A 23,826-nucleotide genomic window follows, 5' to 3' on the forward strand; every position below is an offset into this window, starting at 1 on the left:
TGCTTGCTTCCTCACCACCACCACCAGTAAAATAATTTACTGCTAAACACCTGCAAATACTTACAGGCAAATCCTTGTCCCCATGCAGGCCCACACCATAAGAAATAATTTCCGAGGACCAAACTGACCCTCGGAGAGCTTCTACAGGCACCTGCTCTCCTCTCACCTTCCAGTCACAAAGGCACTGAGGCCAGGAAACAAAAACAACAACAACAAAATGCCTGAACAGCTGGCTTCCTCCTCCCGCCCCTCCTGTTACACACTCTTACTCCATGGCCACCTAGGGAGACTGGCGAGTCTCCATCAGGAGAGGTTTTCCAAGAGCAGGTTCTTCAGGAATAGCTTAGGTCTAATTAATATATAAAGGCTGTAATTTGGATTTGGTACCTTCTGGGTGTCTTTACGTCCTATATTTGAGCCCTCTAAGGGGAAGCTAGGAGCAGAGAGCAGCTTGACCTGCAAAGGTTCTCCTTTTCTAGGCTTCTTCTCCTTGTTGCTGGTGAGGCTTGGTCACTTGATACATCTCCACACTAAAAAGGTCTGATGCTTCTGAATGGGAAGCAACAGGATTTTCTCCATGGTGCCATTTCACTCAAGCAATTCATTTTAATTCCTAAGCCATCAATGTGAGGTAGATAAGTACCTTACTTAACAGCTGGATAAACACCTCCACTATGACCTTCCCAACTTTACTCAGTGACTCAGCCTCAGAATTAGGAATCAAACTAGCCATGTGGTATTTTAGGTTACACTTCAAGGAAAAAAAGTGTGCCAAAGTGTGCTTACAGCAAACTTAGTTGCACAACACACATGGCATTTTTCACATCACAAGAACATGGAAAAACACCAATATACCAGCACCTTCAGTACTTCTTTTCCCCCCAGAACAATGCCATAAATTTCTGACAAGCTTTGCAAAGCTGATGCGTGAGGCACATCCAGCATTTATTGCTAAGGCAGTAACTGTATATTCCCGATAGGATGCACACCTTTATCTGTAGTCTTCATCAGACTCAGCACAAAGTGTCATGATGTATACAGACTCATTCAATACAGATTATTCTCACACGTTAAGCATGTTGATGGGAATCAGGAGACTCTCACAGCATGTGAACGAATAACAGCTTGACCTTGCAACTGACAGCCAGAAAAACTCTGCTGGAAATGCTCAAGTAGGAGCAAGCAGAACACCAGGCCCAAAAAGTAAATGCCTAACCAACCACTGCATTTATTTTGTTTATTGACTTCCAGATTAATTTGCTTGTATTGCAAATGTTTGACTGGATTTGTTTTTCCTTCATTACATGTGTTCTGCAACTTTAGGACTGCTTGCTATTTTGGTTACCGTTTCTGTTTTTGTTTTTTAAAGAGTATGTTTAGGAGATACACAAGTAATGACACTAACATTATTACTCTAATAAGCCTTACTTCCCCAAAATACAGTCTTGTTCTCTGTCAGTGCTGTCATTTCCAGAGAAAGTCAGACACAGAAGAGATGAAGAACCTCTCTATAAGCTTCTCCTACTTGAAGAAAGTTACCATATTCTTCTAGTCTTCCATATTATTCAGAATCTCAAGGTGATGCTATATCTCCTTCTATCAATAAACGTACAGAATGGACCCATGGTCACTCAGCAAGCAACACAGAGAAAGAATCCACCATACAGAACACCTCTGCTCCAGCTATAAATATGTTCTGCATGACTCGAAAACAAAACCAAAAATAGGCCAGAGAAGGTATTATCTACAGTAAGAGCATCCCAAAATACTGCAGTTGTTCAGTAAAACAGAGAAAGCGTGAACTGCTGGCAGGATCCTTGGACTAAGTCAGAAATCGCAAGGAACACCGATTGAAGCACTTGTGCCATTACCTGCTTAAATAATTGTTCCTTGTGGTGCACTCACGCATGTTAAGAAAGCAGATGTTTTAATTTAACCTGTGGAAAACTCCTGGCAATGCCGTGCTGACTCTGAAGCACCTGTACCTCAATAAATTAAATGATTAATCAAAGTTTCCAATAACCATTAGTTACAAGAAGTAACCAATTTAATTCCGAGAAACAGAAAATCCTTTTAGCTATTTAATATGAGAAAACCCCAACTTCTGATACTTCGGAAGTTTTATTTTACAACTTCAAGGAATCCTGAAGATTCCTGGCTTCGGGAATCCCATTAGTTTCAGAGAAAGCTCCATCTGGCCCTCTATACAATAATCTTAACTAATTTACAGCAGCAGTACCTTTAAAAAGAAAAAAAAATCAGCCGGCTGAAGACATCTGTGATCAGTCACGGTGCTCAGCAGTATCCAGAAGTTTTCTATCAAACAGCACCGACCCCGAAGCCTTCTCCGCACAGCTTTCGCCCTCTCCAGCCTCACGGCTGCTTCACTTCATCACACCTAGAGCCAAACCCTGAACGCCGCCGCTGCGGCGAGCGCTACGGCTGACCGCTTGCTACTTACTTCAGGCAGGCGCTCCTCGGCGCGCGGACGGAAACCGACCGCCTAACACACAAACAGTATTTAAAAAATAATAATACTGAAAAAAAAATGCACTCAAAAGCTGTAATTATCACTTAACGCTAGGCTTGGAAACAAAGCCTGGGGGCCGCTTACCACTCGTTACACCCGCGGGCGACCCGGAGGCGACGCCGACTCGGAGGAGGAGCGCGGCCGCGGAGCCCACAGCCGCTCGGCGGCGGCTCCCCGCGCTGGGTGTCAGCGGGCGCGGGGCCGCCCCCGCCCCCGCCGCCGCGGGGCCACCCCCGCCGCCGCCCCTTCGGGTTCCTCCCGGGGGAGGAAAGCGCCGGGCCCTCCCCTGACGGCTGGGGCCGCCGCCCGCCCTCGCCCTGCCGGAACAAAGCCCCGCGGCGCTCACCGGCCCGGCCGCGGCGCCGCTCCCGCCGCCGCCGCCAGCAGCGGCCCCCTCGCGGCCGTTGGGCAGGGGAGCGGGAGCGGCGATCCCCTATCCCCGCTCCCCGCCTCCGCTCCGCTCCCCTCCCCTCCGCGCCCACTTGTTTCTTTTTCTTTCACTCCCTCCGCGCGCCCCGATCCCGGCTGCGGCAGGAGGCGGGGAAGCGCCGCGGCCCGCCCGCGCCTGGCCCGCGGCCCCCTCACTTTGAGGGGACAGGGGGGGGGTCGCCGCCGCCCCCCACCCTCTCGGGGCTCCCCCCCGGCCGGCCGCTGCCGCAGGTACACGAGAAAGCGCCTAAGCAGGCGCGGCGGCGGGGGAAGGTGCCCAGGGGGCTCCAGAAGGATCCTCCCAAGGGCAGCGGGGGTGGCGGCCGCCGCGGAGGCGCCCTGCGAAGCACGCTGGGCGGGCAGGGCGGCGGCGGAGCGGAGGCACCCGCGCCCTTCACCGCGGCGTCTGGGCGAGCGGCGCCCGCGGACACGAGAAACAAGGGTTCGCGCCTTCCCTGCGGCAGAGGGGGAGCTCGGTCCCCGAAGTTACCTGAGGCCCTTTCCTCGCGGGAATAACGGCGTACGCGCCGAAGCAAAGGGGGATTTAATTAACAGGATTGAGAGGCCTAACCCAGATCGTGCTATCAGCTGATGGTTGGGGCCTCTCCTGGGGGGTGGATGCGCATTGCTACAGACAAAGGAAACGGCCCGATCATCCCCCCTGACCGCTGGGGCAGGGAGCAGAAGAGCAGTTGCCGTACCGACTTGACCGCTTTGTAGCTCTTCTTCCACAGCCACAGATCCAGAACCAAGGTTGTGGATGCGCTTCCTAAGCAGGAATAGATACAGAGGCGAGATTTACAGCCCGTCCTACCCCTAGGCATTTCCTCCTGGCCGATTTAGGCAATACAGCGCTTAACATCTGTAAATTCATTTCTTGGGGGCCGTCCTTCCCCCTCAAAGCAGTGGGCACTCAGCTCAGGCTGGGCTTCAAAGCTTTAAGTCTACTTTTTGCAGTGCTTCACGTTACGGGGATAGGCGGAAAGGTGAACGCGTGGAAGGTAATGACATCCAACTACTTACTGAGAGCAACACAAGTGCTGGGCAAACAGAAGACACACTAGGTCCCAGAAGTGCTTACAGTCTCATTTGCACAAAAACTATACAGTATTGCTGGGAGAACTCCAGCATATTTAGAAGGCAAACATAATAAAAATCCTTTATTCACCATCACATCTTAAATCTCTTCTTTCTGTGTTCCAGCTGGAGAAGGAGAACACATGTTACAGACCTTTTATACACATGCATCTCGCTGTTCTCAGAAACACAGTTTCTCCCTAACCTTCTGCTGGATCAGTGCCATCTGCATGACTGCACAATATGGATTACGCTTAAATAATACCTAATGTGTCCCTAAATCAAGCTGAGAGACTCTGGGAATGGGATCAATCTCTTAATCAGCAGTGCACAGGTGTACACAATCAGCCACTTCAAAGCCTTGCTGAGCCTCACAAAATTTGGAGTTTTCTTAAAGTTGCATTACACAGACCACATGATTACCTGAAAATTTCATCACTGATTAAAAGAGAAAAACAGGATTACAATCAGCTTCTAGTTTTCAAGGTTGCAGCAGAACTTTCAAAAGTTGAACTCCAAGGACTCCAAAAACAGAAGGCAAAAACTATTATATTTAAAACATTTAAAACTAGCAATGTGCTTTTGAATTCTGACACACAATTTCGATATGTCTGAACTTTGGCAGTACTGCATTTGTATACAGTATTAGCTCCCAGGTGCACATATTTTTGTACAGAAATGGCACAAACAAAAAAAAACTTATTTTTGCATACCATCTGTGATACCATATGAAGACTCATTAAGTTCAATATGTAGAGCTACTGCCACAGCATTAGCTTAGCATAACTACATGTTGTTTGTATATTAGAAGCACAGCTTTCACAAATAATTAGGGAACTGAACATACAAGAAATTATTATTACATTTGTATACTGAATTCTTCTCCTCCTTACTTTTGCTATGAACAGGGAAGAGCAGGAGGGGAGGGAGAAAATCTGTGTGTCTATGCTTTAAAGAGCTCTGATCATATTTGAAACCACCCAGAGGTGCAGTCAATGACTCCAAGTTAAACATTCATCTCAGACACACACTGTTGAATCAAGGAGTCTGCTGTGCGAAGGGAGTTGCTAAGCTAAATTACTAATCAAAAGCAGGTAGTGTTGTACTTTAATGACACTGCAAACACTTAAAAATTCCAAAGAACAGGGTAACAGAAGTGACTCATATCTTTTACAGGCTGGAGGTAATTTGCCCCTGATTTAGATTGGCACTTTATTCTTCATGATGCCTACAGAAGCAGCCAAACTTGAGTAATGTTTTAGTTACCTAACTACAACTTCTTAAATCAGAATGCAGAGGGACAACTCATTTCATCATCACTGAGCTACTTGTTAGAAAGCAAGAAGTTGGAGAAAAAGTTATGCAGAAATCAGGGCACAGAATGAAAAATGAGCTTCAGTCATATCTACATGTTGCTATTTTGCTTAGACAACGCAATTCCAAACCAGAATAGTATTCTTTCCATGTACATACAATATATACAGATATTGATGACATATGTTAGGTTTATAACCGCTCGTAAGGCATACAGATGTGCATCACATTTGTGTCAAGAATACGTGACAGATACCAATTTTCCTTTGAGCAAGGCTCCCAAAACTTGGTACACTTTCAAAACAGAACATTTAGTACAAATTTGTAATCTAACAGATTACAGTGTCAGAGATCTCTAAAGAATAGCTTCTTTGGAGTTTCTTTAATGATTCTTAACATATACAGTAGCATAAAAATTTACAGTGTTTCATAAATGTCACCCCAACAGCTAAGTATTCTGGCATGCCCAGCAAACACTGAAGTCCAGCCTGCACCACAGGCCCACTATTTTTTATGCAACATTTTTATTTTTCCACAGTACAATTTTACCTTCCATTGGTATGGCCTCTTTGTGGATAATGAAGAAAAACAGTAAAGTTTTATCCTTCTACAATATTTTAGGATGGCAATGTTGTAAAATATGTACAGAAAGAAAAGTACATTATAAAAAGACATCCAATCAATTCAATAAGAAGATCAGCCCTGATCTGCGTAAATCTGACTTACAGCAAAACACTCAAGTTCCCTCAGGAGAAAAAAATATGATTTGTGGATTGCTCTGCAAATACAAATGATAATCAGCACTTCAGAGTACTGCCAAAATTTGCATTAGTTTCCCAGATAAGCAGTTTACTAGATTTTCTTTCAGGGAACTTCTCTATGCATCTGCAAGTTAAGCAGTTCCTGGAACCCACTGCTCTGTTTTTGAGAAGATTGCTAGGAAACTATCTTACTCAGATGCTAGCTAGTCTTAACAAAACACAGTGCGAAACAGTTTCAAACTTAGCCTGGACTTCAGGTTTAAAATTATTTCCATGAGCAATAGTGCAAAAAGCACTAAATAACAGTACTTAGGTTTTTTTATTTGCAACACGAAAAAGCAGAGCTCTGTGGTAACAAGGCTTTTGTTTTCTTTCATTTTCAGTAAAACAAATCCAGACTTAAATCTGAAATGCAGTACAAGTGATAATCAACTCATTCATGTATTGTTTACAGAATTACCCTTGCATATGTCAACTGTGGGCATTAAGCCACCATTTCATATATATTTCAAGCTACCAGTTGACTTGATATTTAACCTCGTGTTGTACCTTCTAGGAATCAACCCACAACACCTGTGTTCCAGCACAGATTTAGTGGTACAGATCATGATATCTATCTATTGTGGTCAAAAAGCTCATGTTAGATCTGTTGATTCAACACAAACACTAGTGGTGTATTACAGAGGTGACAACATGAAATCCAGATCTACATTAACCTTTTGAAACATTCAATTAGTGCGATACCAAAACAGAAATACAAAACCTCCCTCTAAACCATGTGAATGGTTTAAAGAGTCCAGTGAGCTGACAAAAATCTACGATTAATGTAATTTTCATTTCGTACTGTGATTGTTTATAGAATAAATAAGGAGCAGCATCTTGCACAACATTTCCAGCATTTTCTCCAGGTAGTAACTTACCACATTTTCCTAATAGATGATGGAATTTTGCAGGTTATCAGCTTGCAATGCAAAAGCAAGAGCATGTCTACATTGCCCACTACAGGATAGTATAGGAACACCTGAAGTAACCACAAAAAGTACAACAGGAACTACACATATTTAGAGTAGGCTCATTTACTATCATTTTAATCATGGTATATTGTACACTGTACATGTAATTATTCATGTCATCTAATACACCTAATTCTTTGGTATAACAGAAATCTCCTGTTACTTATATTATCTGATAAATACTTTGCTATTCTCCTGTTGCTTGCAACTGTTCTTCTTTTTTAATTTGAAAGAAATAAAAAAGCATTAAAAGAAACTACACTGAAAAACACTATAATTGGCAACTTTAAAAGTGAAATTTTGAAAGCTGTAAAAAAGCCTCTGATACATCATAGAACTGATGCTTTATATAACATATACTAGCACTAGTATATTCCAGCCAAAAATAAACTCTGAAAAATGCTTTTTCAACGTGAGGCTGGTAGTGCTAGGTGGGGTAAGCCAAACAGAAAATCAGGAGGAAAAAAGAGTTAAAGGAAAAGTAATACAGTTCTTGCATTTTGCTCTTCTCAGAACTGAATCAGATCCTCTGACAGGACTCAGACAGAAGTTCCCACACAGAGATCAATTGCACAATTCTCCAACCCTTGTGACAGGAGACAGTGAAGAATCAAATGCCACATACTCTATACTCAGTGCAACGTGACTGGAAATTTAGTGCAGTGTATACAAAAAAAATTGCTGCAAGTGACTATAGAAAGTTTGAGGGGAAGCAGAGAGCCAGGAGCACTGTATCATAACAGGCCTTATCAAGCTTCAGGGCATCACTGTCTATGTGTATTTTTAAAACTGGTGATTTCCATTTTTTTCTCAATGGCACAGAAGCTTCAAGATGATATATTCCCCACCATCAACACCTATGTCCTTCACCCAGCAAAACAGGCCCAACTCAGAACAACATGCAGGGGACTTTTTATTGGGAATCACCCGAGTACTTTGTGGTTAACCACTCTACACTCTAGCTGTCCACCTCCTCCAGTACTTATATGCATCCCTCAGCACATGTCCACACCAGCCCCCTGTGTCCAAGACACCAAATTCCCCAAAGCCTCTCACTGACCTCCCAGAGTGCTTGTAGTGCTCTTCAGGCAGTTTCCCCCTGCCCCACATGGTCCTGCACTCCTTTGGACTTCTGACTGGTCTGGCCAGTGATACTGAGTCATGTCCAAGACAAATAGTTTTGCTGTTGTTGGCCTTTGGGGGGTTAGTTTGGTTTTTTTGCAAAAATAGCTTTGAGACAGAATCCACTGTACAAGTGTGCCTGTGAATAATATATACACTATTTATTGGTGGAGATGGGTGGACTTCCTTAAACCAACAAGATGGCAAGCTTTATAGCATCCTACCTCCTGGTTATGCTCCACTGGTACCAGTTATCAATTACTAGTGAGGCCACATAAGTCCTTGTAACTGAGTAGCAACAAATTGCATGTGTACTAGACCCTTCACGGAGGACAGGTTAGCCACTGCTGCCTTAGAGAATACGGAGCCAGAGAGCTGGGTTCTGCTTGTTCTTTCAGAGATTATTTTGAAAATAAGATTCTTTAGATAAGGGTAAGTACGTCCTTCAAGTACTGTAAACAGAAAATGTATTTAACACAGATTTTCCATATAATACCCCTTCTTAAGTATAGTATGCTAAGTTTCTGTAATAGATAAAACCAACAGCTTTGCACCTCCATCTTTATTCAGTGGCTCCACTGTTGCCTGGCTCCTTTTACAACCTTTCATATTCTCTTCCATTTAAGGAAGTTTCCTCAGCTTTCATTACAATGTCAACTGCATGAGAGCAGGCAAGATTTGAACAACTCATCTATCATTCATTTAGATTATAGGGCTGGTGGTTTCCTTCCTCAGGGGAATGGTCTGCTTTCTAATTCACAATGGCATGATTCAAAGAAGAGCTCCCAAAGAGGGGAACCTTTCCTGTAAATGTGCATTATGAAAGGAAGATCCACCAAGACCAATTCTTTAAAAAATTATCTTCCTGTGAGTTGACGGATGTCAGCCTCGAGGGTCCAGGCAGCAAAATCAGTTGCAAACTCATATATACTTTCCCCTCCACTCCCCACTCCAGCGCTTATAAATCAAAATATTCCTTTCCTCCCCACTTTGAATGATGGGAGAGGAGGAGACACATCAGTTTCAAGTCTGGGGAGCACTGATTTTGTCAATGACTTCAGGAGAGTTGCAGTAACATAAGGTACATGAATTAGTGAAAAAAAAATCTACAGTTAACAAAAAAAAAATAGAACAGAACAAAATAGAACAGAAGAACAGCATTACTGTGTGTGTGAACATGAGACAAAAATAAGCCTGTTTTGTCTTCCCAGGACTGCTACTCAGCTCTGCAAGGCAAACCAAAACCGAGACGGTTTTGAATCAGAAGGAGGAAAAGTTCTAGCACAGCAGCAATTTTATAACACAGCAGACTACAGCTGCTATTTGTGCAATGCCAGATTCTCAGCATAGCATCTGTCAAGCAAAATTGAGGAAGGAAAACTAAAAAATTCTCTCTTGGAAATCTTCATCATAGGGATGAAGATTGTTTTAAAAGGATTTTATTACATTTTTGGCATTTACTGCCTTGTCAGTGTATTTAATGAAGACAAAAAACACTTTCTCACAGTTCAAAATTGCAAGTAGGTTCTGAAAAGTTGCTTTCTGCTTACCTGTTAAATTATGCCACTTCTAAACAAGTAGAGACAAAGATATTATACATTGGAAGTGGCTATTGCCAATCACATAAATAGCACTCTCCTGATATAGTTCAGAATGAATCTTCATGCCAGGTTCTCAGCTAGTATCTGCTGAATAGTCCCTTTGCCTTCAGTGAGTAGCCTGTTGCTGAATAACACATAACCTTGTCTGAGGTCCAGAGAAGAAAACAAGGATTTAGCGTCACAAGCCTTTCTCTGATTCTCCTACTAGCCCACTTGTTAAGGCACTGCTAGGTTATTTTCGCAATGCAAAACTTAATCCTCATCCTCTACATCAAATTAGTCCTGCTCTATTGATGAAATGTTACTCTGGCATAAGTATCATTTCACTGCCTCGGAAAAGCACCACTCCAAAAAAAGCAATTTCTGGACTTATATACGGTTGCCTAGAAAATGTTAGTTTAGCTGCCTCCTGTGTCAACGCTGGAAGACAGAAGTCCTATTCTTCTGTCCACATCTTCCACTAACACACCCACTTACATCTTAGATTATGCCACTTTTAAGAAAAAAAAAAAAAGACAGAGTCTTTATTCAAAGTAAGAGGCTACAGGCTACTGACTACAGCACATGCAGCAGCAGCAACAGCAAGCAGACTTCAGCAGCAGCATGATGTTGGCCATGCAGGCCAACAACAACTCTGAGAATAAAACTTGGTTGGATAGATACAGTCTTGGTCATGCTACTGGGTTGATGGTAGGATGATGAAAAGAACCTGAACAGACCTCCTGCTCCCTTGTCAAGTATTTTCTCCTGCATAGGAGGTAGACCAGGCCTCCGGAAGTATTTCCTTTCTTCAGCAAATAAACTGGCAAAGTGGGGAACTCTACAAGACCTGACATCATCTCTGCATTTTTTTGTGTAGACAAGTATGCATCTGAGGTAGACAGGTGCTTCAACTGACAGAACCAAAACAGTTACATCATCTCAATGTGCAGGTATCACACTTTTTTTTTAGGTGTACATTGTTGGTGAGGACAAAAAAGGCACAAGGTCAATCTGAAAAAACACCTGTATGAAAACAAATGGAATATTCCAAAACAACTTCTTCCTTGACTTGTTAGGTTCCTCAGCTAAGACACAGATCATATTTTCAACCTGAAAGATTGATACACCCTTGTCCCTATTTGGTATCAAAGCAATAGGCTTTGCTGCTGCAAATTAAAAAAAAATGACCTCAAACATAAATCTAATATCATCTAGATGTTTTCAGAAGGAAAAACAGGTGAACATAGAGTTGTGTTAACTAGAACATGCTTTTCTACAGAAAATGCCATTGGAATTGAGCTGCTAACATTGCCCTGCCCCCAATTTAACATTGTTAGAGTAGCATATGAGAAACAGTTGTGCCCCCTTGCAAATACCCACATATTCACAAGTGATACCACTGCTGTAAGCATGCAGACCCATGACAACCAGAAGTAACTACCTTTGACAAATCTCAAATGTAGGCTTTCCTACCTTTGCATGCTAGTCCTGTATGTTGTATAGCAGGAGCTCCTAAACTTTATTCATCACTTTTGACTGTAGCAGAAGTATTGGCATGAGCTGTTTCTAGGTCCATTTAGGCACCCAAGCAAGTCCTTGACCTCTTGGGCAGAGTTTGGGAACTAGTTTGTACTATCAAACACTTTTAATCTGCTTATGCTAACAGAGCATCCTAGCACAGGCTTGGCTTACACTGGCCTAAAGTATTGCTTCTGACAGTGCAGCTCTCTCACCTATGCAAACAATGTTAACCACACACGCAAAACTACTCATCTGCCAGGAGGCCTCCAGCTACACTGAGGGCTTCGGCAGCAGAGCTCCATCAGCTTAGCAGGGGTTGTTTTTCCTAAAAAGACTCCAAACTGACATGGCTGTGCCTTTCCAACTTTCCAACTTTAAAATGTTGAGTAAGACAAATTTATGACACAAACTCTCCCTCCCCTCACTCATAACCTTGATTTGAATTCCTTTTCTTTGCCAACTAGTTTTTAAGTCTGGAGAGTTCACATTTTCAAGCTTTTCTCCAGAACCAGAAACCTCCTTCATAATAAAGAAAACTGAGATTACTGCATTATTTATTTACCTTTAAAACATGAGTTTTTACCAAAATACCAAATTATTGCAAGATCCAGGATAAAATAAACAGCACAAGTAAGCATTCACTTTCCCAAAGCTACAGGCAGAATAAATTGTTGACTCGATCAGCAGAAAGTCGCTATGGGTAGGGCATATATACTTTTTGCTAAGTCAGCAAAAAATCATACAGAACAGCTTGTGTAAGTCAATTTTATAGAGGGCCTGATCTTCCTGCCCTCCCATTATTTCAAAAGCAGCACCAGTGAGATAAGCTAAAAGTGAAGTGCTTTGGTTTCATAAGTAAGGAGCACAGAACCAAGCCTAAAAGAAGGGAAGCCATCTCATACTCAAATCTTTTGTGCAATAAGGGGAAGTTTCTCTTTTGGCTCTCAAGCTTGTGACTATTTTGGATCAGTCCTACGCCCACTGCAATAACAGAAAAATGTAGAGTGGTAGTTGAACTGTGTGACTCAGACTTTTGTGACTGCTCTTTCCAAGGAATTTTCCCCTTCTCTTCTAACACTTACTGCAATAATGTTAGTTTGTTCGGTGGAGGAGAGTGGGTCTGGAAGAAGCACACTTGTTGAACTTCTCAGTTTCTAATTTAAATATACTTCATAAAAAAGAACAAAACTCAAACAATGGAAAATACAAACTAAGAGTTGTGTTCTGAGATCACAGTGTTGTATTTATAACTTCATGGAACATCTACAGCTAAGTTACAATGCTACCTTGATGCATACTATGAGTAGGTTACAGTATGAGCAGTGAATGTGCCTTTGGATACTTTAGTTAGTATCTTAACAAGCTTCAAGCGGCCTTTCCAGTCAAATTCAGGTAACTCAGCTGAGTGAACATATAAGTAAGAAAACAGCTCTTTGGCCTATCAAAAATGGGCCTTTTATTACTGGCTCAGCAATATGGCAACTGCTGACCTTTAATGATTCATTCATATTTCTGCAGAGGGGGGAAAAATCTGTGTGTGTGTGTGTATGTATATATATATGTGTGTATATATATGTGTGTGTGTATATATATATACGTGGGTGTGTGGGGGTGTGTGTGTGAATATACACTCAGGCATACATAATCCTTGTACCATTTAACTAGATTACACAAAAAAATTTCCCCAAGGGAAGCAAGATAAGAACACATTTATTGTTTGCAAATATGGCCACAGAAACCTCAAGTTTGCACACCATGAAGCCTTGACTCTTGTGCCCTGAGGAATTGTACCAACTACTGCTCTGAAATTTATAGCTATAGAAATGGAGGGGAGATCTCTTGCTTAGCATTTTGTAATGATGATATGTCTGAAATGGAACTCAAGTCAAGAAAATGAATGCCCTTGTTCAACAAAATGTTATTTTCTTCTTGGTTTACATCTCAGCTCCAGGTTTAAACAGCAGCACATTATCCTTGCACTGTTCTGTCCAGATAGTTCAACAGCAGTTACTGGGTAGAGGTTACCTCCTCAATCAGAGAATTGGCCAATTCAATCTTTTTTGACCATTTTGAAGAAATGTCAGTATTCTAATGAAATTGCTGAAAGCCAAAAATGCTAAGTGAACATCATTTCAGTTGGATTTTCAATAATCACTCAAACCAGATACCTGTTCAGTATGAGCTAAGTTAAGGTCACAGCTTATTTTGCATAGATCACTGAACAGTATTGATCAGATGATAACAGCATTTGCTCACTACTGATCCCCATTTGCATTAGAACAGAGAGGGAAACAACAATTTACCACAATACCAGTGACATGAGGTAGAATTAAATCCATGTATTTATTCTTGCATCCAAAGCATTGCCCCATTTTCTCTGATTTATCACAATAATTCATAGAATACATATCATTTTAAAAAATACAGTGTAGTAGATTGACTCTACAGCTACATTCAACAAATTTTCCTGGTATAATATTAATCACAACATGTGCAGATCTTGTAAGTCCCATACTGTCAGACACTGACAGCCTTCTCCACCCAAATAGTAAAAGGAACTTCTCCAGGTATTCTTTTTAGGATGAAAATACTCCCCACAATTTTGAAGTTAGGAATTTTTGTCCCCCTTTAAGAACATTCTTGTTGTGGAAAGATAAATCAGAGAATCATGTAAATAAGTATTTTCAGCTTGGACTGACAGACTGATTGATCTTGAAGAGTGCTATGGTTTGAAATAAGGTTTACCCAACAGTCACTCTTCATTTCTACTGGAATTCCTAGTTATACTTTTTGTTCTTCTCGCAGTGGAGAACCTTTGGGACCAACACTGGCCCTCATTTTTTCTGTGTTTATTGTGTTTCCTTCCTTATGGCACCTCTTTGTTATTTTCAGCTTTGGTCACCAAATGTGTAGTTACTATTACAGCTGTGGCATTTTGTAATTCATTGAAATATAGAAATATCTTAAATACATACTACTCTTGTATCTTAAGACACACCACTGTGTGTCTTAATCCACCTACTCCAATTCAGTTTATGCTATAACCTCACATGCAACATATCCCCTCCATTTCAATCAGTAGTGAAAGGCATAAGCAGGGCAAATGAGCCCAGTGCTACACTGAGCTAACTGAGCTACAGGATAACAAAAATCACTGTGAATTAGAAGTGAAAGGGGAAGGGGAAAAAAAGTCCACAGAAAGATAAAATATCAACCACTTTTCTTATTCTATTCACACAAGTATCTTTCTCACTAAGAAAACTTAGAGATATCATAACAAAATAAAGAAAGGAGTGCCAATTAGTAAGAAAAAAGCACACTTAAACCATGGATGTAGCCACTGACAACATCTGGAACACAGTGTGAGCCTATCTAGCTGCATCTCAGTTAACTACATGGAAAACCACTGCCAGCATACCAGTGCCAGTACTATTAAGGACATAATTGATGGTGGATTTCCAACTTCCTAAATACAGTGGAAATGCAGATAATTATGGCTGACATTTGAGAAAAGAAACTTATTGAAAAGATGAATTTCCTTCCCTTAGGCCTCCTTTTCCAGTCAAGCTAGTGAGGCCATTCAAACATTTAACCAAATCATCCTAATTTCTGAGGCTACACTGAGCATTTTGATCTGAGAATCTCATCAGCTCCCATTTCAACCCTGCCAGTCAGCAGCTTTCTTCTCCCTGTCGCACAGATGGGACAAATGCTCCCTGCCCCAGAAGGTGGATGTCTCACAGCTGCTCAGCCGTGACTGATATCGCTATTCTAACTGTTGAGGGTAGTTTGTGTAATTGTGCCAATGCTTTACAGACAAAATAGTAATGATAAAGTCATAAAGTCAAAGAAATTCAGAAGCTCCCCTGGAGTCTCTATTATTATTTAGTTCTTGTCTTGGATCACCTCTGCCACCACAAAGATCAGGTGCAATGTACAAAAGCTAGAGATGGAATTAGAACTGGCCTCAGTGGCAGCTTTCTCTTCCTCATAAGACATAGTACAAAAGGAAAAAGAAGGTTTGGGGAGGAGCTGATCTGAACAGCATGAGGTATTGAAGCTAACATTTAAAGCATGCCACAAAGAGACTGAGCAGACATAAACCAGGAAAGATTCCTGACGATGGGATTCCATGCCATCAAGCAGAGACAACCCAGGAGATAAATTAAGGGCATGTGGGAGAGGGACTTCAGTCTTGGGTGTAGAAATTAAACATCTTCTATCTGGATGCCTTCCTCCATGAGTCAGGGGCTGGGGGTAAGGAAAGCATTAGGCACTCTCATATCTGTCCTCACCTGACCCACAAAAGAGATCAGCAAAGCCCAGACTGTCCTGGAGAATTTGTGAGGTGGAATTGTAATAGGAGAGACTCCAGTGTCATATGGGAAACAATGAGGTTGGAAAACAAATCAGAAGCTCTCTGTAATTCCACCTGATGAAGAATAATACCCTAACAGAGAGACTGATAAAAGAAACTGTGAATAATCAGAGTTAAACCAGGGTAAAAAACACTTGAACTTTTATTGTGAGATAAAATTCTAGTAGCTATCCTTTATATAATATGTTTAGCAAAACTAGATGGTTAAGTATGAAAGAGGATGTAAATGTGTTGAGTTTATACATACTTCTTTTAAAAAGTACCTCTCAGTGGCATCCGAACTGCTTGAGTTTTTTTTAACATGCCTGTTACAGATCATCTCATGCAAATTTCCCAGACTTTCCTGACTCAGCTTTGGCTGGAGTTGTTCATTTATTCCCAGAAGCAATCCAGCTTACTATAAAGCATGTGCTTGTATAATGCTTGTGACAAGCTGAAAGTTCACAGCAAGCTGCAGTTGAGAGGCAGCAGAGTCTAAACATCTAACATCTAGCTGCAAGAAAGCAGGTCAAGAGGGCCTCACATTTTTCTTTTTTCTTTTGCTTTTAGCTTGGTCTCCTATTACTTGTGAGTAACCCACTTGCTATGTCTCTCTGATTTGTGTGTCTTCTGCAGCAGCTTTTAAAGTCACAAACTTCAACCCTGTGCACAGTTTGAAGGGGTACCCTCAAAATAGTCCAAATTTCCTTTAAACAAATAGTTATCTAAAAAAAATCCACCATAGCAGGAGCACATCCTTATTCATCATTAAAGAGCCCACTCAGGAGACTGATCTCAAGACATTAAAGCATAGGAAATCAGGTTTAATTTATTTTGCTTTTTATAGAACTACATGTTTGAAATGTACTTACTGCTTCTCCTCCTTCCTCTCCAAACCAAAGGGCATTCACTTAATTGCCTCCTCACAGTTCAAACCACAGCAAAGAAATACAGGCTTCAGCCCTAAGAGCAGGAAAGAGAAAACTAGCCTTTGCCAAAGCTGAATTCAAACACAGCACCGTCCTTAGGTGATAAGAGCAACACACATCAGCAGCTCACCTCCACCTTTCACAGATTTGCTGAAGATTTGGCTTTTGCTTTCCCCCTCCCTCCTGCCAGGCGCCTTGGGACGCACCAGGGCAAGATGCCCTGAATTGCTCCATTCCTGCTTGGACATGGGCTCCTTCCTGCCCCCCCTCCCCCCGCCTTCCTACCCTCCTCGCTGGGGGCAGGATCATAAATTTGGTGGGAGCCTGGGAAAGCAGAGTATCTTTAAGACAGCTGAAGTCCTGACTGAACTCTCTGCTATTGAAAATTCTCCCATTTGCTCCTTCTTCATGTGCTAAGCAGAAGTTAGCATTAAATAGCATCCTTTGAAGGAAATCTTCACCAGCTATGGTTTGTGTTGCTTTGATGAAGACCAGTATCCTCTTACATGTACACCAGAGGGAAGATATTTTCTGTCTCTTATTGATTTCCTCTGGGTTATTACAATACCATGGTATCTGAGACAAACAGGAGTCCTTCTGTCAGTGCTGAATGTGCTGTCTCCAACAGTTTTCAGCTCCTTTCCTAGTACCAGAGGAATTGAGGACTGTTGTATTTTCACCTATCAGACTCAGAGAGGGACAAAGTGAATCACAGCAGAGAGGTACAGGAACTAGCAGAGGGAGCCTCACTTTTTTTGAGTCAAGTGTTGGCCTTGGTAGCCAAAGGGAATGGATGGAAAGGGCCCTGGGATTAACAGCAGGGTGCTACAACTCCTTCATACTGCAGAACAGAGGCTTGGAAAGCATCACCCTTGCCCTATAGCTGCATCAGTTTGACAGCTGATACAGTGCATCTTAAGGTGGTAGCTTGCTTACACAATAACAAATCAGTAGAAATACAAGCTGAAAGGAGTAACAAAGCAGGAATATCATCCTGAAGATCTCTGTGCTTGCAGACCCTCTGAGTCGATTCCCCTACTACAAGTCTTTCTTCACCATTGCAGCACAGTATGAAATGGCTTTGAATTAGGTAAAAAAGGAAGTTAGGCTCTTGGGAAAGTGGGGCCTGACCCAGAGAGACCTCTGTCCCCAGTACAGAAAGCCTTGATCTCATATGAAAAAGCAAACACTTGGTAAACCAAAGGCAGAGTATATTGTAACGGCTATAATTACCATTAATGTTTCTGTTCCTGGGGGCAATTTTTAATTGCTTATAAACTTTCTGTTTAGATTGCAGATTGGTAGATCCCAGGCTTTCTCTTTTTAAGCATTCCTGTTCTCAGCACAGAAATTGGCCAGTTAAAAAAAGATACACTCTTCCAGTTACAAAATTCGTTGGGATAGTTGTCATTCATTAGGATTTTGAGGTAGAAATTTGACATTTATCAGGCTACAGGTCACAGAGGAGCTATTTAGATGCCTAAGGAAAAGATACTTGTGTTTCTCCTTGGTGGTGGATTTGCTTTTTGGTTTTGCTTTCCTTTGGGTTCTTTTCACAGGCAATCTTAACATTGTTATTTCATGACTTATGTAATCATTATCTTAAAAACAGATAGTTTGTATAGGATTTTGTTATAGTTTGTTTTATTTTGGCTACAGAAAATAAAACAATATGTATTCACACTGAAAAATAAGGATATAAAGGATTGTAAAAGCATACACAGGGAAAGAAGAGACAGTGATGGTTAGTAAGGGAGAGCTGAAAGGATGGAGTAATAGTGAAAGGAGACCAAATTATAAACTTTTCATGATAACCACTATGAAACCATGTAAACACTAGAATATAAATGAAAACAGAGATGGCTTAGTTAGTCATAGAATAAGGAGAAGTTAGCTTTTTACTGTTTTTAAAAAAATGCTCACTTCCTCCTGAAACTTCAAAATACTTCCCAGAAATGAAAATCTAGAATAATAATGAAAAGCGTGTCCCCTGGAGTATCTTTGCAAACTCAGTCTGAAGTCTGAACTGTCAAAGCATATTCTGTTGCTTTTCCTTACAGCAGTGAGCTAAGTTTTTCAGCTACTATAAAAAGCAGAACAAGAGAAGAAACCTATATAGAGAGTGAGTTTTTTACTTTTTTATGTTATCTACTCTTTGAGATAACAGTGGAAAAGTGGAAAACAGGAATATACCAGGCAACGGAAAAAACCTCAGGTAAAATACTGGTACAGGGGAATGCAGTCATGACTGGTGGAATCAGCATAAAGTCCGAAGAAAAGGAACACCCTGCATCTAACAAGAGGTGCTGGACCTAAAATACTCCTGTGAACCATCCAGCTGACTCTGTCTTGTGTTTATTCATAGGACGTCTTCCTAGTTTTGACCCTCCCCCGGGCTATGCTGATTCTGTGCATTAATAGACAGTGTTCCCACATAGTATCCTGCCAGAAAATGGAGCAGAGAGGAAAGTATGACACTGAGAGCCCCCATGAATGCTGGAGCTACCAGCTTGATCAGCACAGATGGACCACCACTGACCTGGGATTAACACAAGCAGGGAGATAGTTATCTCTGCACCCTTCTTCCAACTCTATATGCTCAGTGCTGAAATACCATGGTTGGGTCTGAATTAAAACTAACACAGGTCCATGGGCTCAGTGATTCAGGCCTCAGCCTCCAAGAAAGCATCATTCTGTGTCTGGACTCCAGTTGGGCCAGAGTATTTACACGGTGTGGTCATGAATAATTGTCACTTTGCTCGATCTCCTTGGCTATCTGCAGATCTATGTCTGTCTGTCAGTATCTACAACGCAAGGCTAGCAGATCTGATGATTGTATATAAACTACAGCTTTTACACTGCTCTTCATTGATTGCTGAAACACTCTGAGCAACCTCTCTAAAGAGCAAAAACTTCTGTGAATTAACACAACTTGTTTTTTTAGAAAGGCAGGCTGCTTCTTTAATAAGCTTTCTTCCATTGCTGTGTGCCACACATGGCTGTGCTAAGATGCATAACATTTATCACCATTGCCACATATGTGTATTAATTTAATGTATTTTCACTGGCAACAGCAATGCTACAAATACCCACTTCTGAAGATATTCTGCAATCCTAGCGTGCAGGGTTTTGGTGCCATTTCAATGTTTTTAATCACATTGCAACAGAACAGAAAGTTTACACAGAAAATACTTACAAAATATATTAAAAAGTTGTAATTTCCTATCCAATTCTAGAGCACAGATTAAAAAAAAGTACAAGTAAGTCTATGGTTTAGAGTCTTCTGTTGAATGCTACTGCATTTTTCCGGAAGGAGAAGGAGCTAAAGCAGAAGTAAAAAAAAGAATGGATTCTGCTCCCAGAGCACTATTCCCCCCCCCCCCCCCAAAAAAAAAAAAAAAAAAAAAAGGCAATATGATAACTGCTTTCTGGGATTCAGTCCCCTTTGCTTATGCTTCTTCTATTGGAGCAATGCAGTGAGTGCCTGGGAAAACATCTGGAGAGTACTACTAGATTGTAGTGCCCTCCGGTGGCTAAAGCAACTATCATCCTCAAACTTCAGGGCCAAAGCACTTGGCATTTTATTTTGAACTTTTAGAGACTTTCCTCTTTCAACTTGCGCTAAAACAGCGACTGATACTTGGTACGTTAACATTATAAAACCCCTCTGTTCTTTTCTTTTCTCTAAACATATATGTTCTCTAAACATATATGTTGGTAGGGGCTGACTGATAGATTTTTTTATTGCCACCAGGATTAGGTCAGAGCATTGGCTGATGGATCTTCATACTACAAGGTGTTCAAATCAAATGCCGCAGCTTTGGGCAGATCAGAGGCGCTGGCTGCGTGGGAAGGAAACGTGGGCCAGGAGAGGAAGCTGCAGAAGAAGCGCTCGGAGGGTGGCTACACACAGCTCGCTATGGAGGATCCAGCGCACACATGCATTTATTTCACTTTTTGTACAGATTTCACACGAAAAATCTCAAATCACAGGTCTGAAATGGTAAAGGATAAATAGCAAAGGTGTCTGAATAATCTGTTAATGCATGGCTGTCAGGGTGAACTATGGTAATTTTATTTGTGCAGTTCAGTCTTCAGTGACGTAGGGAAGAGTATGAAACAATACTGAGGCCATATGCTCCAGTAAGTATTTTCCTTTTCTACGTACAATTTTTGTTTATCTTTCTTCTTTCACTTCCCAGTGAAATATTCTGCATCCTTCTACTTTACTAGAATTTTAATCTTTCAAATAAACACAGTAACCACATTGTCTTTTTGTCTTATCACAGTCAAGGCAAACATCTTCATATATTTCTGACTTTCCACATAAGAAGGCACACGTAAGAGTCAGTTCAACCTAGACCCTGCAATGGTCTCAAATGAACACAAATAATTACACCATTTTAGCAAAGTTGTTTATACTCAAACATTTTTGTAGCAGGTCTCCACTCAGTGACTGTAGAATTTTTCAGGGAAGCAAAAAGAAAAGTTCCTAATATTTTACCTTGAAAAATTGCCACTGAGGAATACCTGTATTATATATTACTTTAAAATCCTGGCAGGAGTGAGTGAGTGAGAGTGTGAGTGTGCGTGAGAACAACCTTTCATTTGTCTCCTTAATAATTTTCTTTCCTTACCATCATAGATTAACACAACTGAATTAAAAGCAGTACTTTTCCCTGCTGAACTGGAAAACAAGCCCACAGTTTTCAGTGCCACCATGTAAGTGTTCACAAGTCAGATGACAAAGAAACATAAAAAGAGCCCTTAATTCACATAAAATAAGAACAAGTAAGGTTTATATTTCCAGTCATGAGGTTTGAAGCTTTTGGAGATCATAATTGTGAATGTGGAGAGTTGGGGCAGTTTATTAACAAAATAAGTTTCTTATGTAATTAATCATAAATTTCTTTTATAACTTCTGTTCCAAGACATTGTGCTCAGAACCTTCCTGTATTTATACAAACACTCCTACAATTTGGTAAGATCTCTAAAAATCTAAAAAGTTGATCCTTAACTGATATCCAAAACAAACACACAAACCAGATACAGCTCTACTCCTCAAACACAAATGAAAAAGATATGTTAGCATCAACCAAAATACATTGACCTAAGAAGCTTTTCCTTCTCATCACTAAGTGTACTGACCTGCAGCTCTATCCTGACCCTATAAGAACCCAAAGGCTCTTCTCTGTAAGAAAACTAGATCTTTTATATGTTTTAAAACAAAAACATCCAAGTCTAACACAATACGCAGAAATCATTTTACTTAACTCTAGCCAACTAAAAGCTGGCCTTCAAACTTAAACTATTTGTCTGGGCTCCTTGGCTAGTCAGAAAAGAGCAGTAGCCAATCTTAACATGGGTTGAATAAATGATCTTATAAAAGACTTAGGTAGAAAGCCCAGATTCTTAATGGACTGGATGTCTGACTTTTAGATAAATATTAATGTAAGCCAATGTACACATATTATAGAAAATTATGCAGCTTGCAGCAATTTCTCTCTTCCTGGTTTTCCATCTTACTTGCTTCCTCCCCTTTACTAAATGTTCCTTTCTCTCTCAATATCTCTAACTTCCTCAGATATTTTTATGTTTCACTTCTAGCTCACTTTTCAGCCCTTGCTAGACTTCTTCTAGCCCTTCTTGATCAAGATTTCCTTTGCTCTCTCCCTTCCCTTTTGAATCTCTTCATGCAAGCCATTCGCTCCCTGCCACCTACTTCAGAGTGTAGCTGCCCTTTCCTTTTTCCTCTCTCCCAGACGATAATGGTTTAAGCTCAAGACAGAGATCAAGGAGCAGCTTTGTTTAACAGCTGAGGCAGGAAGAAAGCAGAAGGAGCAGGAGTATCTGGTAAAAATCAGATTCTCCTTCTGTTAAGAGTGAGAAAGAGACTCAGGTCTGAGCCCACATGCACCGCTAGCAATCAGTATTTTCATCAGAGGAGTCTGTTGCATAGCAAAGATGTAATTAAAGCATGCAAGGGGCAGTTTCTGGGTTGGGATGCACTAAAAGTTTGTCCTTTTAATTTCTCGTGCCAAAAGACCCTAAGTAAACATTTAACAGCCACTTCGCTGCCATATTTACATATAATTCTAACATGCCTGGATGGAGTAACAATCAAAACTGCATTTATTTCAGGGGTGCACCAGATTATCAGCTTGCAGGCAGAGCAGGAAGTGAGAATAAAATACTCTTCCTGCAGTAACTCATAGAGTACAGATACAACAGCTGAAAAGGAAGGAAATGATGAACTATTTTTTTTTCTCACTAAAATATTTCAAGCCTGAAGGAGTGGGATGTCACTTTAAAGCCAAAAATTATGAATGAGATTATAATAAAAATTCATTAGAACCTGAACAGGATTTGAGTTTGCCTTTCGGTTTATTGAATATAGTGTGCTCGAGCTCCTTACAACTTTTTTTTTTCCTTACCCACTTAAAAAGGGGACAGCCAGGATCTCCAGAATCAGCTTCAGAGGGATATCTTCTACCTTCCCATAGCAACTCATTTGTACATCGCACCAAACAATCCCACAGCAAACAGCAAGGCCATCAGAGGGGAGACAGAGCAGCTGCCCAGGAGGAGGTAGAGGGCAGTGGGACGTGTTTTCCTTTGTTTTTCTCTCATGAAACTGCCATGGACAGCTATTGGATCCGATTCAAGCATACAAAAGACCTTCCTGGCTGTTTCCATGCCTGGTTTCCCTTCACCTACCACCACCACTGTGCTTGGCTAGAGCAGACCCCATCATGTACCAGCTCTGAGGAACTTACCCTGATACAGCCTATGGTGGTCCTATACTGCTGTAACTCTGATCTCCCCAGATAGAATCAAGCCCTTTTATTTTTGTGGTATTTAGCCTTAATTACGGTAGATTAAACACTAACTGAAGTGATGAAAAACATATTGTGGAAGTCTTCTTAGGACTCATTTGCCTTCATCCACTCTCTAGAAACAAACCTTTCTCAGACTTCGCTCCATTTTACGTGGAGCTTTTTAGTATGATCTAGAAGGAAGGCCATGGAACTGATTTTCAAAGCACCAAAAGTCCCTGGTAAGTTTAGGTGGAATTTAGGAGGGGAAAGACATAAAAAAAAGAAGTAAACAAATAAAAGATATAATTTTTGTAGCAAGAGGCCACAGCATATATAAAAAATTTCCTAGGTGGCAGTATACATGGTAATTCC

The 23,826-nt window shown here is 41.2% G+C and overlaps 1 protein-coding gene across 5 annotated transcripts in view; it reads right to left on the bottom strand.

Annotated features, from left to right (window-relative positions):
* TNS3 (tensin 3) overlaps nucleotides 1-23,826 on the bottom strand; it is a 304,944-nt gene that overhangs the window by 221,993 nt on the left and 59,125 nt on the right. Inside the window, exon 1 of one of the 5 annotated variants that reach the window (XM_062569615.1) lies at nucleotides 2,877-2,958. The exons of the other annotated variants lie outside the window; for them this stretch is intronic. The gene's annotated coding sequence lies outside the window, so the exon portion shown is untranslated. Of the gene's footprint in view, nucleotides 1-2,876; nucleotides 2,959-23,826 lie in introns of those variants that run through there. 5 annotated transcript variants of the gene reach the window in all.

The sequence above is a fragment of the Rhea pennata genome, chromosome 2 (genome assembly GCF_028389875.1).
Source record: "Rhea pennata isolate bPtePen1 chromosome 2, bPtePen1.pri, whole genome shotgun sequence".
Classification (NCBI taxonomy): Eukaryota; Metazoa; Chordata; class Aves; order Rheiformes; family Rheidae; genus Rhea; species Rhea pennata.